This window comes from Dermacentor andersoni, chromosome 2, assembly GCF_023375885.2.
Source record: "Dermacentor andersoni chromosome 2, qqDerAnde1_hic_scaffold, whole genome shotgun sequence".
NCBI lineage: Eukaryota > Metazoa > Arthropoda > Arachnida > Ixodida > Ixodidae > Dermacentor > Dermacentor andersoni.
The window spans coordinates 97,672,427-97,687,721 of record NC_092815.1 but is presented as its reverse complement, the minus strand read 5'-3'; the positions used below and the strand labels follow the sequence as shown (position 1 = coordinate 97,687,721).

General features: G+C 46.1%; 1 protein-coding gene across 5 annotated transcripts in view; it reads right to left on the bottom strand.

The window, feature by feature from the left end:
- LOC126541591 (calcitonin gene-related peptide type 1 receptor-like) overlaps positions 1-15,295 on the bottom strand; it is a 375,314-nt gene that overhangs the window by 209,738 nt on the left and 150,281 nt on the right. The window contains exon 1 of one of the 5 annotated variants that reach the window (XR_011892806.1): positions 1,741-2,358. The exons of 3 other annotated variants lie outside the window; for them this stretch is intronic. The gene's annotated coding sequence lies outside the window, so the exon portion shown is untranslated. Of the gene's footprint in view, positions 1-1,740; positions 2,359-15,295 lie in introns of those variants that run through there. One more of the 5 variants, XM_072286475.1, reaches the window with a different exon arrangement.

Sequence of the window (15,295 nt, the reverse complement as noted above, 5' to 3'; positions counted from 1 at the left end):
AGCTGAACAAAACGAACGCCATATGGTTTGCCGTCATTTAGCCCTCCTTAGAGTAGTACTTTATATTCCGCTTAATTAGTTAATTAACGAAGATGAATTATGCATTTTTTTAATATTCACTTTACGACCAAGTGCGTTTCGTTCCGTTGTAGAGGGGGCTCAGAAACGACCGATCCAATTTTTCGTGGCAACGTACCATGCTGCGTGGTGATTTTTTCGGCGTTTAAAGAAAGCCCGCGAAGTATGAAATAAAGCCACGTGAGTGGCACTAATGCGCTATCGCATTCTTACCTGTCGTATCGTTAGCTGCCGCTAACCACATTTTTCTTTAAATCCTTGGCAGAAGTGACATGAAAAACCCTGTGTATCCAAAATAAAGATGCTGTCAGTCACACTTAACTATAGTTCTATCAGCAGTAATATTGTTTACTAGCTTGGTACCAGCCGCATTTGGTAAGGCCATATTTAAACAATAGATAACCGTAGTAAGTAAAGTAATAATGACAGATTATATCCTTGATGCAATGGAAAAAAAGAAAAAAGAACAAAAAAGCTATAGGTTACTTCAATGCTGAAGGGTGAAGACATAAGCAACCGAATCCCTTTTATATGTCTAATGAACACTCGTGGTTTAAATACCTGTGAATTTTATTTTCTTACTTTTCCTAGCGAATTATTTTTTATCGTTTTATGCGAATGCCGGTTTGTGCAATCGTCGCGGTGCTTGTAAGCGCTTCTGGAATCGTCACGATAACTGCTATTGGATCTCGAACGAGCGAGACAAGCGACAAAGAGGTGCAGGATGTCAGCGGCGTCGTTGAAATGGTGATCCGCGAACAAAATTAATGTGACAGCTATCTAGTCATAATACGGAAGGCAAGAAAAAAAAAGTCATCTATCGGCCTTCATGTGCAGAATAGCACATCCGTATAAACACTGTGAAGGTGATCCTCATATAGAAAGAATGACAGAATAATTGCACGTGCTAAATTGCACGTGTTTGCCTAATACTAAATGGTGGCCCTTTCTTCCTAACTACCACTTGATTACTGTCGTCTATGCAACGTTCAGCAAATGGAAAAAAAGAATAAGGAAAGGCGCTTAGGTTCTTTTACTCAGATAATGTCCAGCCAAGAAACAGATGCTAGGCGTACACAACAACAGATCGATCTGTCTTTCGATGGACAGCGCGGTGAGATAAACATAACGGCGTTTTCAAGCAGGCTTCATTTTCTAAGCGTCTGGGGCACTTGAGAAAAAAAAAATATAAGACACGTGCTATATTCTTGAGTATGCGGGAAATATATTTCCCCCTAAAAAACATGGCAGCGTGACTTCACTGCGAGGGTTCCTCGGTGTACCAGATGTCGGTCCGTGCGATCAGGCTAAGCCCCAATTTCTAGAGAAGAATGCCGCATCCGCAAGACATGGAAGCAAAGCCAAAGCTCCCCGTCTCGTTCATTAACTGGATACCACACGAACAACATGAAGCGGCAATATATTCATCGAACGGTTTAATCGCGCGACAATAAGGAACGCAGGAGACGACGCTAATCCTGCCTAAGCCTTGCAGCCTCCCCCGCACCGTGACCATACGTCGGATGACGACGCTGTGGCTCCGCGGAGGAGCTTCGCTATAGACATAGTCTCTCTAACCCGCCCGTATTACCTGCAAGAGCTCAGCATCACGTCCGATAAGGGGACGGGCACAGTAAGAGTAACCAAAAAGAAAGAGCTCACCTTCTCGTACGCTTCGTCCCTACAGAAGCACAGTGTCAGCCAGGAAAAAAAAATAGTAATGATAAAAAAAAGAAACATTCACTGCGCGTCTTGCCGCTCAGAACACAGCCCACACACAAACAAACAAACACAGGGGCAATGCTATGTACTTAAGCCTCGCAGGCAGCAGCCTCCCCGTGACCGTGCGTCAGGTGACGCCGTATAGCTCTCTCGGGGGCGTTCGCTTTCTGTACACGACGTTGCTCGCGTGTTATCCCAGCCGGGGCCATTGTTTCACGAGCGAGAAAGAGTGAGCCACCGGCCGAACACCTGCTCCGGTGCGTCGTCTCGCGAGCGAGCGCGCAAGAGAACGGTGCTGGGCGAACGGAAGCGGCGGCTTCGCGGCGAAACGCCGTCTCGTTCGCGTTCCTCCCGACGCACGCTCTTCTTCCAAGGACGCGCGCCCATCTCGCCACCGTGGGTAGCAGGGCATCGCGACCGATGGTGAATGCGCCGCGCGCTACTGTTTCCTATGGCACCCCTGACTGGCCGTTGCGTGGCTCTTCGGAAGCGCCGCCAATGCGCGAAAGAAAACATACGTGCAAGCTGTATGTCGATGATGAGCTGTCCGTAGCGTTGATGTTAACCGGTCACTAAACGAATTGCGGGTTTCTGATTCATGCAATAGAGACTGGTTGCTGCTCTACGCCGTCGTTATAGAGGTTCCAGAGTTATCTAAAGTGGGAGATATCAGGCATGATATCAACTAGGACACACACACACACACACACACACACACACACACACACACACACACACACACACACACACACACACACACACACACACATATATATATATATATATATATATATATATATATATATATATATATATATATATATGACCCAGGCGTCGAAGGCAGAACGATCACGTTCTCGTGACGCCTTCGGTAAAAAGGACTTTCCACGTCCGCCGCCATGGTATGTCAGTGGTGGCGCTGGCTAACACTCCCAGGGTTCTACTAGGGCACATACATACCCAAGAAAGTGGATGGGCAAACGCCGCCTCTCTAGCTCAATTGGTAGAGCAGCGCACGCGAAATGCGATGGTTGCCGGTTCGGTTCCCACCTGCGGCAAGTTGTTTTTTCATCTACTTTAATTACTATTAAATTTTCGTTTGTTTATTTCATTTATGAAGCACAAGTAATTTCGCCTATGTTGTTCTTGGTGTCAGTGTTTGTTGGCTTTCGCGTCCTCGCCGGACCTACAATAAAGTTTATTCACTCACTCACTCACTCTTATGATATGACTAATAAAGATTGGGCACCTTGGTTAACCCCCTTTCTTCTCGTTTATATATATATATATATATATATATATATATATAAATATATATATATATATATATATATATATATATATATATATATATATATATGGTGTTCTAACTATCCTGCTCCTTTAAAAATATGCAAATGTCACGTAGGTAGGCAGAACCAGTGTAACGTTGTTCGCCGTCGCTTGGAGATACTGAAATTATTTTTTCCATCTCGAATAATTACATAATTAGCCTTCTAATTATTCCGCTTCTCGTATATTATAGTTAAATGAAAAGTGTCAATGAGAAAATTGTAGAGCAACATGAGAAGCTCCAGGAACAGCTTTCTGTTGCTCAATACGTGCTACGTAAATGTGTTTTTTCCGATCGTGAAAGAAGCCCACGTTGTTAAAAGCAGTACAAAACAGGACAGCCACATTCATTTCATCCAACTACGACCGCCATCCGAGTGTCACTCGAACTAAATTAGACTTATCCCTTCAAGCATTACGTACCCGTAGAACAATTGCTCTGTGACGTCTGATACACAAATACATTCGTGGCACAACACAAATTGCCCCTTGTAACCCCACTACGTACTTTTATAGCGTCTTCATCATCATCTCAGCCTCACGCGCATATTCGGTAAAACCAAAGATTTCAATTCCTCGGCGTTGTCACGAGCCATAGCACTCTGGAATGATCTTCCTTACAGCCTTGTGTCCATCACTAATCGTGAAATAGTGCTCGATAATGTATACCTTCACTTCTCATAAATTTCTCTGTTCAGTATTGTATACATTTATGTCGCAGTCAATAATAACGTTCCTTTGTTTCTGTTTATGCTCTATGTACTTTAGTTATATTTCCTCCCCCATGTTTAGAATAGAATTTGTGATGTATCTATAAATAAATAAATAAATAAATAAATAAATAAATAAATAAATAAATAAATAAATAAATCATGCACTTTCTTCCTCAGAACCCGCGGTGAATTTGATATGTTCGAGAGAGAAGAGAAGAACGGAAGGCAGGGAGGTTAACCAACCAGACTGAGTCCAGTTTGCTACTGTACACGTGGGGAGGGCAACGGGGAGTGAAAGAAAGAGAAAGAAAACTTAGGTGTAGGATGTCTATAGTCGGGCACTCAAGTCTATTGCCTTCAGGTTGTGAAAAAGTGCTCGAACTGCTTTCTGGGCTAATGAACTGCGAGGTCAGGCTCCCAAGATCTTCGCTTCCGTAAATGGCCTGTCGTCCAGTCTATTCAAGGCACACTGGAGAGTCTCACGTTGATTATCGAAGCGAGAACAGTGGCACAGAAGATGACTGATTGTCTCTTCACACTTGCACGTAGCGCACATTGGTGAATCCGCCATTCCAATACAATCGCTGTAGGAGTTGGTGAATGCTACTCCCACAGCCGACACAGCAGTGTTGCGTCACGTCATGAAAGGTTCGCTGGTAAATTAAGTTTCAGTGATGGGTCGAGGCTGTATAAACGACACTTAGAGTTCTGTGGTGTATGCCAGTAACTTAACTTGATGGTACGAGCGACACTGCGAAGCTCTCTTGCAGCGTCGACTCTCGATAAAGGTATAAGGAGTGTCGGTGCGCCAGCCTGGGCACGTCTGGCAGCGTCATCGGCGAGGTGATTACCAACGACGCCACAATGTCCCGGCAGCCACTGAAATATGATATCACGTCCTCGCTCAGAAGCGCAATGGCAGGTTTCGTTGATTTGTGACACCGGCTGTTCATAATTGCCACGTAGTAAACTTCGCAAGCTCTGGAGGGCTGCTTTCGAATCACAAAATATTGCTTATTTGTTGGGCTGTTCTTCTTCAATGTATTCGACAGCAGCGCGAAGAGCGGCCAGTTCGGAACCTGTAGATGTCGTTACGTGTGAAGTCTTAAACTTGATGACGACCGATTGAGATGGTAGAACAATGGCGCCCGTAGAATTTTCCGAGACGGAACCACCCGTGTAAACATGGATTCGGTTAGCGTATGAACAATACAAAAGTTCCAATGTGATCTGCTTGAGAGCCGTGGTGGTCAGGCTAGCTTTCTTCACTATTCCTGGAACAGCAAGGTACACAGGAGGCTTTTTCAAGCATCAAATAGGGGATGGAGTTCATATTGCGGGTGAGTGCCTCAACGACAAAGAGTTCAAATAGCTGAATAAAGCGTGGGGGAGGTGGGGGGGAGACAAGCATTTCCGAAGCGGTGCTGAGGCGAAAACGGTGGTACATGCGCCGACTACAGTCGCAACCAGACGAATTCATTTCACAAGGGATCCATCCATTTCCGACGCACTCAATCACGTGGACTGCACGTCGAGGGGGCAACGTCGAAAAATATGGTTGCATATTTGCCTGAATCAAGCTTTCGTTTGAATCATCCTCGTATATGACGGCTCACACGCAGACAGTGTCGGTGGCCGCGAAAGATCCTGGCTGTTGCACAGCTCTCGTGGCCGCCGCGTTTCACGTCATCTGCGAGATACCTTCGGTCACAGGCTCTTGCCGGCACCATGCGATTGATAACAGCGTGTTCCTGCAAGCTCCAGCGCCATTACATAGATCCTAGCACTCTGCGGGGACGAAAGAAGCGGCCTTCGCAATTTCGCGTGCGTCTCGGCATTGCTATGCTACCAGGCCTCGCTGTACTGCGGTATACGACACATCAGCTGTTGCGTTCTTTCGGCCTTCGATAACTGTCTTAACGCACGGCGGTGTACACCTACGCCGCGTAACGACTAGCCATCACAGCGGAATCGAGGAGCCGGTCGTCACCGCTGGTTCTAAGGATCCGTGCCAAGGCAGTCCAGCTCGCCGACCGGCGCGTCCCTTCACCTGCGCTGGGTGCCAACCCACCGCTTTGTCTCCGAAAGCAGGTGTGCGCCAAGCCGACCTGTTCACGGCCGAAGCTTGTCACCCATACCGCATCGAGGACTCCCGTTTACATCTGGAGAACAACCGCCTGCACATCCGCGGGAAGCCTTCGACGCGGCGCGCACACAGACTTTCCAGTTCTGCGCGAAGAACGGATTATACTCGGAGCCGTGCGGTGTGTCTCACTCGGGCTGTGTACGGAAATGCATGCCTAGTCCGCGTCGGCTGCACGTATTATGCAGATGTGCTCAAGGCACACTTAGTTCCCGCCAAAATGCGTTATAGGCGCACATATTTTTTTTCATGCTTGTATTAACTGCGTTTGCTGCTCTGCGGACGCAATGTCGCGCTCGCAGGCGCTCGTTTGGCTTTGCTTCGCAGAGTTCTGAGCTTATGCTTATGCGACAAAGCGGATCACACCGATCGCACGATAAGGCCGACCGAAGAGTCGTGACTTACCAGCCGGTTTAAACTTTTCTGGCCAGCCTAATGGCATAGCGTGACAGCCCCAGCGGGAGACCTGTTGTCCAAGGATTGCGAGTGCTCGCAGCGCTTTGCGAGCTATTCCCGCACGCGGAGTCTCCGATTACAACAGTTGTCGTCCCTTTGTCGCTGTGTCTGTGACTCTGGTCAGATCTTTGGAGGGCGGCCAACCATGAACAAGGATTATTCGTTGCGTTTTCATTTTTTTTTCTGGCGAAGAATAGTTCGTGTGCCCTTCGTGAGCGGAGAAGTTGTGACGTGGCGTCCGCGGCGGAGCACCTGCTCTGTCATTGGGAGTCTCTCCAACACCACTTTTCTCCCTTACCTGCCAATACTTATTAACGGCGTCCAAAGTTACGATGCTGTCAACATTTTCATTCCACTTCCAGAGCAGTCAAAACTTCCTCCGGCTCTCTCTGTGACAATACGCTTCAAGGAAACTGGGCACATAATTAGCTGTAAACACGCCGTATAACTACATGACGAAGACGAATAACAAAAATAACTAGATTCGTAATTCTTTTTTTCAGGTAATGCATACGACTGTGTTCAATGTGTGTGGTGGGTGGCCTCATGTATTATCCAACGGACCTGAGCGCGTTGAGCCTCAAAATGACATACTCCATCCCAAGTTCGTGCGATGCTGTTTTCCATTATGTAAAATGCATAGTGTGGTGACAGTTGCTTCGAACTAGCGAACACTGAGCAAACGCGTCTTTTGCGCTACAGTTCTCACTTACAGGTGCAAATGTACGTGAAAGACAATTCTTACGGCACACTTAAGCCAGTTATTTTGGCCCCTACTCCGTTCTCCGGCCCGGTCTAGTTTCGCATGTCTGGGCAGCGTACTGACGATGGAGTGAGGAACAGCCTCGAGTTATCTAAACGGCGCTTGCCACCTTCTGGTGACGGGCCAAAGCTCCTTCCCCCTCCCTCGCCCCATCTCCCGCTATACAAGTATATTCCTAAATCACGTCGTCCATCGAGGTAATGCGCCTGTGAACAATGAATTGGATCCACGTGGGTAGCTCTAATTATTATCCGAGCGCCTACTGTGTCTATGTATTCGTGTGAGAGAAATGAATAAAAACAGAGTGAAGTAATCAACTGCGGGACGCCGCCAATTAGCGCTGCTGATTCAAAAAATTTCACAAGTGGGAATTAGTAAAGTACATTGCCACACGGGAAATTTTCTCAACGCTCACTGGCTTTCGAAACCGTACATTTGTATGTAGATACATTTTCCGTACATTTGTATGTAGCGTTCCCTCGTCGTCGTGTCGTCTTTTCACCGTTTGTTCGTCCCGTTTAGCGTTACCATCAGTTTTAAAGTATGTAGATAGATTCAGCTATCACCACAAAGAAATGAAGAAACGGGAGCACACATGCGATTTCGAAATAATCTGCGGCGGGAGACCCAGGCCCCCGTTGCTACGATTCGCAGATAACCTGTCGCCCCACTGAGAAATATTCTCGTCGCATACGTCACACTGTGGCACAGAACATGGATAGGCACGTATACGTCAGTCACTCCGCGCCATTCGCTGCATCTAATGCCAGACGAAAAGCTCGTAGATGCGGGCGAGGAGGTTTTCTTGGACTACGAAACAAGTTCAGCAGCAGTCTTTTTTTTTTTTACTGAGGTGCATATAATATTTGTATATGTATGTGCTAGTACTACTTGTACAAGTGCTACTTGTACTGCTTGTATTGCTTGTATTACTTGTATACCACTTGCACTTATATTACTTGTAGTACTGTATCTTGCGGTTAACTTCCCTGCCTCTCGGATCTCATTTATCTCACTCTCTCTGTATGTACTACTTGTATGTACTTGCTTATTACGTATAGTGCTTGCTTTTATGCGTTAATGCCGTATCACGTCCGGCAAACGAAGATGGTTGGCAACGGGAAAAGCCGTTCACAAGCTGTTAACGCGAGCGTAGCAGCGACATCAAGAGAAAAAAGAGATTTAAGCCCACACAAACTCACGAAACGTCGCAGAGCAGTGATGCAATCACCACCGCGGAGGCTTTCCAAACGAGATGACCCCGCAAGGGAGGACAGTAACGCAGCCTTATTCACTTTCATTCGGAATGTATCATGCTTTCGTGTTGCGTACACGGCGCTTGCTGAAATGTCCAATCCAATCTTCCGTGACATTCGACACACAAGAAGCAGATAAGACATGTCTTGACTTTCTTCGAGGCCTACTTTTTCTCTTTCACGTTGCTACTTCGCCTTGCGTTGCATTTTCGTTTTCAGGCAGGTTGCGTTTTCAGGTTAAAAAAAAAAGGAATTATTTTTTTTTTATTCTGCACCGCCTATATAGGCACGTTCAGCGCATCTCTTTTCGTCGAAAGATTGCGAAATATTCGTAGAACATTATTCAGGTCCCCATATACACTGCCAAGCTTTTTGAGTGCTTGTACGTTTAAGCTGATTTGTTGCATAACCACTGAGAGGCCCCTTAGCGACAAGGATGAAGAACGGGGAATGACAGAAAAATTCGCTCAACAATGCCAGCAACGAGTATGCGTAAACAGACAGATGAAGCTAGTGGTGATGCCGCCGACATGGTTTCATTGACTCGTGACGAAACGTCTCGATGAGCATATTGCTCTACTCATGTAGTCAAAATTCGAAACACGAGCTGGATTCTTCTGTTCTGTTCTGTTATGCACTAACGGTGGCTGTGGGGAGGTTGATTCAGAGAATACCTCGCCTACTGCCTTCCTAAGTAAATAAATAAATAAATAAATAAATAAATAGGGGTGGGCGAAGTTTCAAATACAAATACGAATAGTTAAAGAGTTCTATCAGATTCGTATTCGAAGAGTAACTATTCAGTATTTTAGAATATTAGACCTAACGAAACATCTCGGAACAACCGACTGTTCAGGTGTGGTTGCTGTTCACATCCGCAAAACAAAGTATCGCTAATGGTCAAAAGTGTGACAAAGACAAGCGATTTCGAGACAATGCCGGAACGAAGTGGGTAATGCAAGCTTTGTTTTCGGTATTGCGGTGAAAGGCCTACATGCCAACCTGTCATTTTCTCTTGAAATCTGTCATTTAATGTCATTTAATTTCTTTGAGGAATACGTCATAGTTTTATCTTTTACGCTAGAACCATTCGACGTTTTCCTTGCAACGGAGCTTTTTGAATGTGTCTACAGCACACGTCTCGTGCAGCTTCTGCTCCTTTCTTCGGCAGCCATTTATTTAACGCTTTTGGAAAGCTGATCAAGCAGTAGCCTCCTTTCTTAGAGTTTGTTCGCGACCATGTTATTGAGTGGCTATTCGCGTATTTTTTATGATAAAGATAGGTGATCTTGCGTATAAAACTTATCATCTGTCCCTGATAGTTGTCTTTTGTTCTCTAGTCGGTACAGGTGTGCCGCCAGATTATACCGAAATGGGTATTCCTGCTGTATATGCGTCTGCGTTAGATTATTCTATAATTGATTCCATATTCGATTCGATACTTACTATTCGTATCCGACTCGCATTCTAAAAAGTTGATATTCGCCAACCTCTTAAATAAATAAATAATGGTAATGAAGGTTATAGGTACGAAGTCAGGAAGAGAAGGGCATCAATGACTGCACTTCTGTGCTACACGACTGCTACATTCCTGCTGCAATGTGAAATTTGATTGAGTGCGTGTGATTGATTATTTTAATGACTGATTGATTCATTCGTTCATTCTGTTTTTCGCTGGTTCCACTTGACGCTATACCGCTTGTACAGATGACTGTCTTGCAAAGAAGCTCGAGAGAATATCTTCAATCATGCCTCGTGAGAAATGTCTGGCTGCTAGCGTTTGTTATTTATATATTATCTTTTCTTCGGGAAAATTTGGCAGTCCCCGTTCAAAACACTCAGGAACCTCGACGATGTATCCATCCGAGCTCTCACGGACTACATGAATAACTGCTGGGAGCAAGGCAGCATTCCAAGTCAATGGAAATCAGCCCAAATCATTTTTATACCAAAGCCTGGAAAGAAACCACAACTGACGAACTTAAGGCCGATATCACTGACATCCTGCGTCGGTAAACTCATGGAACATGTGGTTCTCACACGTCTCACGAGATACATGGCTGATGGAGGACTTTACCCACATACCATGGTTGGATTTCGACCAAAGTTATCGACGCAGGATGTTATGCTCAAACTAAAACATCAGATCATAGATGCGGGTGAGAAAAGTCTAGACACTAAGGCAATACTAGGTCTCGATCTAACTAAGGCCTTTGACACCGTCACGCACAAGGCCATACTACAAAATCTCCAAAAGCTGGATGTAGGACGTAAAACATACGCGTACATCAAAGACTTCTTGACAGATCGTACCGCAAAGATTTCAATTGGAGAATCCAAATCGGACGCGCTCAAGCTAGGTAATAGGGGTACCCCGCAGGGTTCAGTCCTATCTCCCTTTCTATTCAACGTGGCAATGATCGGTCTTCCTGCGAGACTTGACAAGATAGAAGGACTCGGGCACAGCCTCTACGCGGACGACATCACCCTTTGGGTGGCGGGTGGAAGCGATGGGCATGTGGAAGAGATCCTTCAAACAGCAGTAAACACGGTGGAAGACTACATCAAAGACAAGGGACTGAGATGCTCCTCACAAAAATCAGAACTTCTGCTCTATAGGCCCACATGCCGGGGTCGAAAAAGCATTAGGGAAAGGCCGGGCATTGTGGTCACAGTAGAAGGCACCACGATACCGATAGTGGAGAGCCTGAGAATACTGGGACTCCGCATATCCGAAAACGGCCATAACGGAGAAACCATTAGACTACTTGACAATAGTGTTCAACAAACAATCAGACTAATAAAGCGGATATCCAACAGGCACTATGGCATGAAAGAGCACAATCTCATCCGATTAATAGAAACATTCGTAATCAGTCGCATTGTATATGTGGTTCCTTACCTCAAGCTCTACGCTGCGGAGAAAACCAAGATAGACTGCATTATTAGAAGGGCGTATAAGCAAGCCTTGGGACTTCCGGCAAATACGTCAAACGAGAAATTCTTGGCGCTCGGCGTGCACAACACATTAGACGAACTTATTGAGGCCCAGAGAGTAGCGCAGTATGAAAGGCTTACACAGAGTTTGACGGGGAGACACATCTTAGATGACATCGGAATAACCTACGAAGCACAGCATGGAGTGCGGAGAGACATCCCAAGGAAAATAAGGGAACATCTATCAATACCCCCACTCCCCAGAAACATGCACCCGGAGTTTCACCAAGATCGAAGAAACGCACGAGCGAGAGCTCTCCACAAAAGATTCCGTAGTGCCAGGGACGTGGTCTATGTGGACGCGGCGGAGTACGCAAATGCACATAGTATGTCCATAGTTGCTACGAGTCTAGAGGGTGACTGCAGAGTTAGTGGGACGGTAAAAACATGGAAGGCAGAGGTGGCGGAGGAAGCTGCCTTAGCACTGGCAATAGCCTCCACGGAAGCTAACATCGTAGTAAGCGACTGCAAGACAGCCGTCAAGAACTATGCAAAGGGAAGAATCTCGCCGGAAGCACTGAGAATTTTAAACAACTTTCGTGAAGATCGCGACATCCACATTATTTGGGCACCCGCACACTCCTCCCTTCCCGGGAACGAAATAGCGCACAACCTGGCTCGAGAACTGACAGGCCGAGCAGGTGACACGCAACAAATACTGGGAACGGAGAGAGACCGGATGACCAGCTTTAACGAGATCACCAAACACTATAAATTGGGAAGGGCCCATTTCCCCCCGGCACACTCCTCGTTAAATAGACGGCAAGCGACGGCATGGCGCCTCTTACAAACAGATACATATCCGAACCCGGTGGCCTACCACCGCTACTACCCGGACCTTTACACGGATAGATGTAGATTCTGTGAAGAAAGGGCGGACCTACAACATATTGTTTGGGCTTGTCCTCGTACACCCATACAGAATAAAATAATTAAGACCAGAGAGCAGTGGGAGACCGCGTTGCTCAGCTGTGCACCGGAAGACCAACTCAAGGCAATCCAGCAGGCCGAAGATGCCGCCAGGGCCCAAGGGCTCGAGGCCGTCATTTAGGTAGAGGCCTAGGTCTCAAATCTGCTGTGCACAAATAAAGTTTATTCCTCCTCCTCCCCGTTCATCATTTAGTTTCTGCGTAACCTAGAGCTTTCACCTGTCCAGATCCGGCAAAAACAAAACGGCGAAATACTCATGGCGTATAGGACCTTTCAAAAGAGCAAATGATAGGTTGAATGCAGAATCCTCGCGCTTCGCAAGCATATTCAGGACACTTAATATGCTATTCCGCTACTATTCCGGGTTATTCCGCTACGCCACTTTGCACGGCGATTCACGTGTGCGCAAGTTTTCAGGGAAGTACTACGCAAGTAGATTTTGGCGGGAAGCTGGTCCGAGAACGGGCCGACGAAGCGCGAAATAAAACGCGTCCGTGTTAAAGATAACAAACAATCCGAGACGGCCTGCAGCTGAAGAGCGAAGCGCTCACAAGAAGAATAAGAGAAGTGTACGAGAAAAGCACGGACTGCAGCGCAGTCTCGTGTAGGTGGTCCAGAACTCAGTATGTTTTCTTTCCTTTCACTTTCGAATTAACAAAAAATTAAAAGAAAGGACCCTGTGGGCATGCACGTATAGAAATTCGGCCCATTCTTGTGGATCGCCTGCACAAGCGGGTGTTACTAGATCGAAAAGCCGAATAAGTAGATGGACAATTACAGCGATTAACTGATAAATTTGATCGATTCTTTACTTTGGGGCACGTGTTCCAATAGCGAAACCGAAGCCGAGCAGTCATGAAGTCATGTCTCTGTAGCAGAACTGTTGCACCATGCAATCAAGAAAATAACTTCCTCGGAGTGAATCGGATAGCAAAACATCCTTTTTGTCACCTTTACCTTTTCTGAACATTTTGCGAATGAACGTACTGGTAAGCAGAACACCATTAGAGCGTCCTCTCGTTATTTTCAGGGTGAAAAAATTTTTTTACGTGCGGAACATACACCTTACAGAATATAAGGAGGGCTCTGGAAAGCAAAAGCATTTCTCTGGAATGTCAACTTATCAGCTGGAATGCCAGTGTTTTACGTAGCATATTTTGATGTCTACACGAACGCACGAACGAAGTCACCAAGGAGTTTGCATGGCTTCGCGAGTACGGTATCTTTTATGTCGACGGCTTTAGAAACAGTAGTTCTTGCTCCCATATCAGCTAGCTCGTTACCGGCCAAGCCACAGTGCCCAGGCACCCATCGGATGACAATTGAGTGACCACTCCTCAGCGTACCAAACAAAGAATGTGCCTCTGCAAGCGTGCCGTACGAGACTAAGCGTTATGCAATCGTACGTGCCCGTGTCTATTTCATGTGGTCCGTGTTTAAACAACGATGTCGTTTGTACTACGGTGAAGAAAGGCTAAAAGCCTGCTGGACCTGGGCCAGTCACGAAAGCGGCATAATGCCGGACATCTTCTATGTAGCGTTAGCTGCTAGGATGAGAGGATAGGGGAATGTCGGCCGATCCCGAAAGCGATTCATGATGTATACCACATCGTTTTAAAGTGCTAGCTGTCATAAGGGAAGAATGTGAGAAACCGGCGCTTAACGCACGCGCCATACGTATCAAAGAGCTAGTCACCTTTGGCACGAGAGGAATATGCGTGCAATCTTGACCTAAGAAATACATAAAGAAAGAGCAATCATCGCAATGATTAGAGCAACAGGTTGCTTCTGGGCTGGAATGCAGAGGTTCGATCCCGCTATCGGTCATCATCTCTTTTCTTTGAAGAGCCTGAAAACAAAGCGAGCCCTCAACCTGCCCACGCAAAGGGGACTGGAATGAAGCAAAGAATGGTTCTTATAAGAAAAAAAAAGGAAAATAATACATCGGTGCCATTGACCGAAAGGCGACCGTGAATGAACTTATTTCACCTCGTCTTCTTAGCTACGCAAGGCCTGCACTGCAGCATTTGAAGCTTCAAAACTGCGTTCTAAAGCTAGCTATAACGACATTTCTGCCTTATCGGAAATTCTGCAATGCATTAATAACTCAGTGAGGATATACGTACGCTATATTATCGTCTAGTTTTGGGGCGAACTGACCGATGTGCCTCGGCTGGTACGCTTCATTAATCACTCCAGACACGCACGCACAACCCTAAATTTCCTTCGTTCCTTTTGCGAAATTGCCTCGATTTCGCCAAGGACAAAAGGTCAAACACCCAAACGGGCCAGGAGACATATAGTTTCGTACAATAGCTACTAGAGGGAACTCTGGCGCTAGTGTCTACGGGAGCTGCAATGGGAGTGGTTGTATCAGCATGGGAATTAATTATTGGAAGCACATGGACTTGCCCAAACTTCGTTCTTCTGGCATCAAGCAGCTTTGTGACTCTGTTAACTGGTCGTTTTCGACAGTGCACTGCATAATAAAAAATTCAATAAACATTATTAAAATTACCCTATGGCGGGATTCGGACACAGTACCTCTAGCACACACGCTCGATATTGAAACCTTTACGCCAAGGACGCATGCACCGACAGTGGACATATAAGGTCTTTATGAATTTATCCCGGACAAGCCAGTGACTTAAGATGCTTGGCGCGTTTCGATTTGGCCGCCTCGAGAAGCTGAACCGTTGCAGTTGTACGTGTTTGCAGCGTCTTCTGCACTTATAAAATATAGATTGATCTGAAATTTGCCATGCAGGGCATACAAAGCGTAATAAACGATTCCACAAGAACGTCTGAATCGACAAGCGCGAAGATCAGACAAATCCATGTGCATCCCATTAATAAAATGGGATGCACATGGATTTGAATCCATGTGCATCCATGCACATCCATG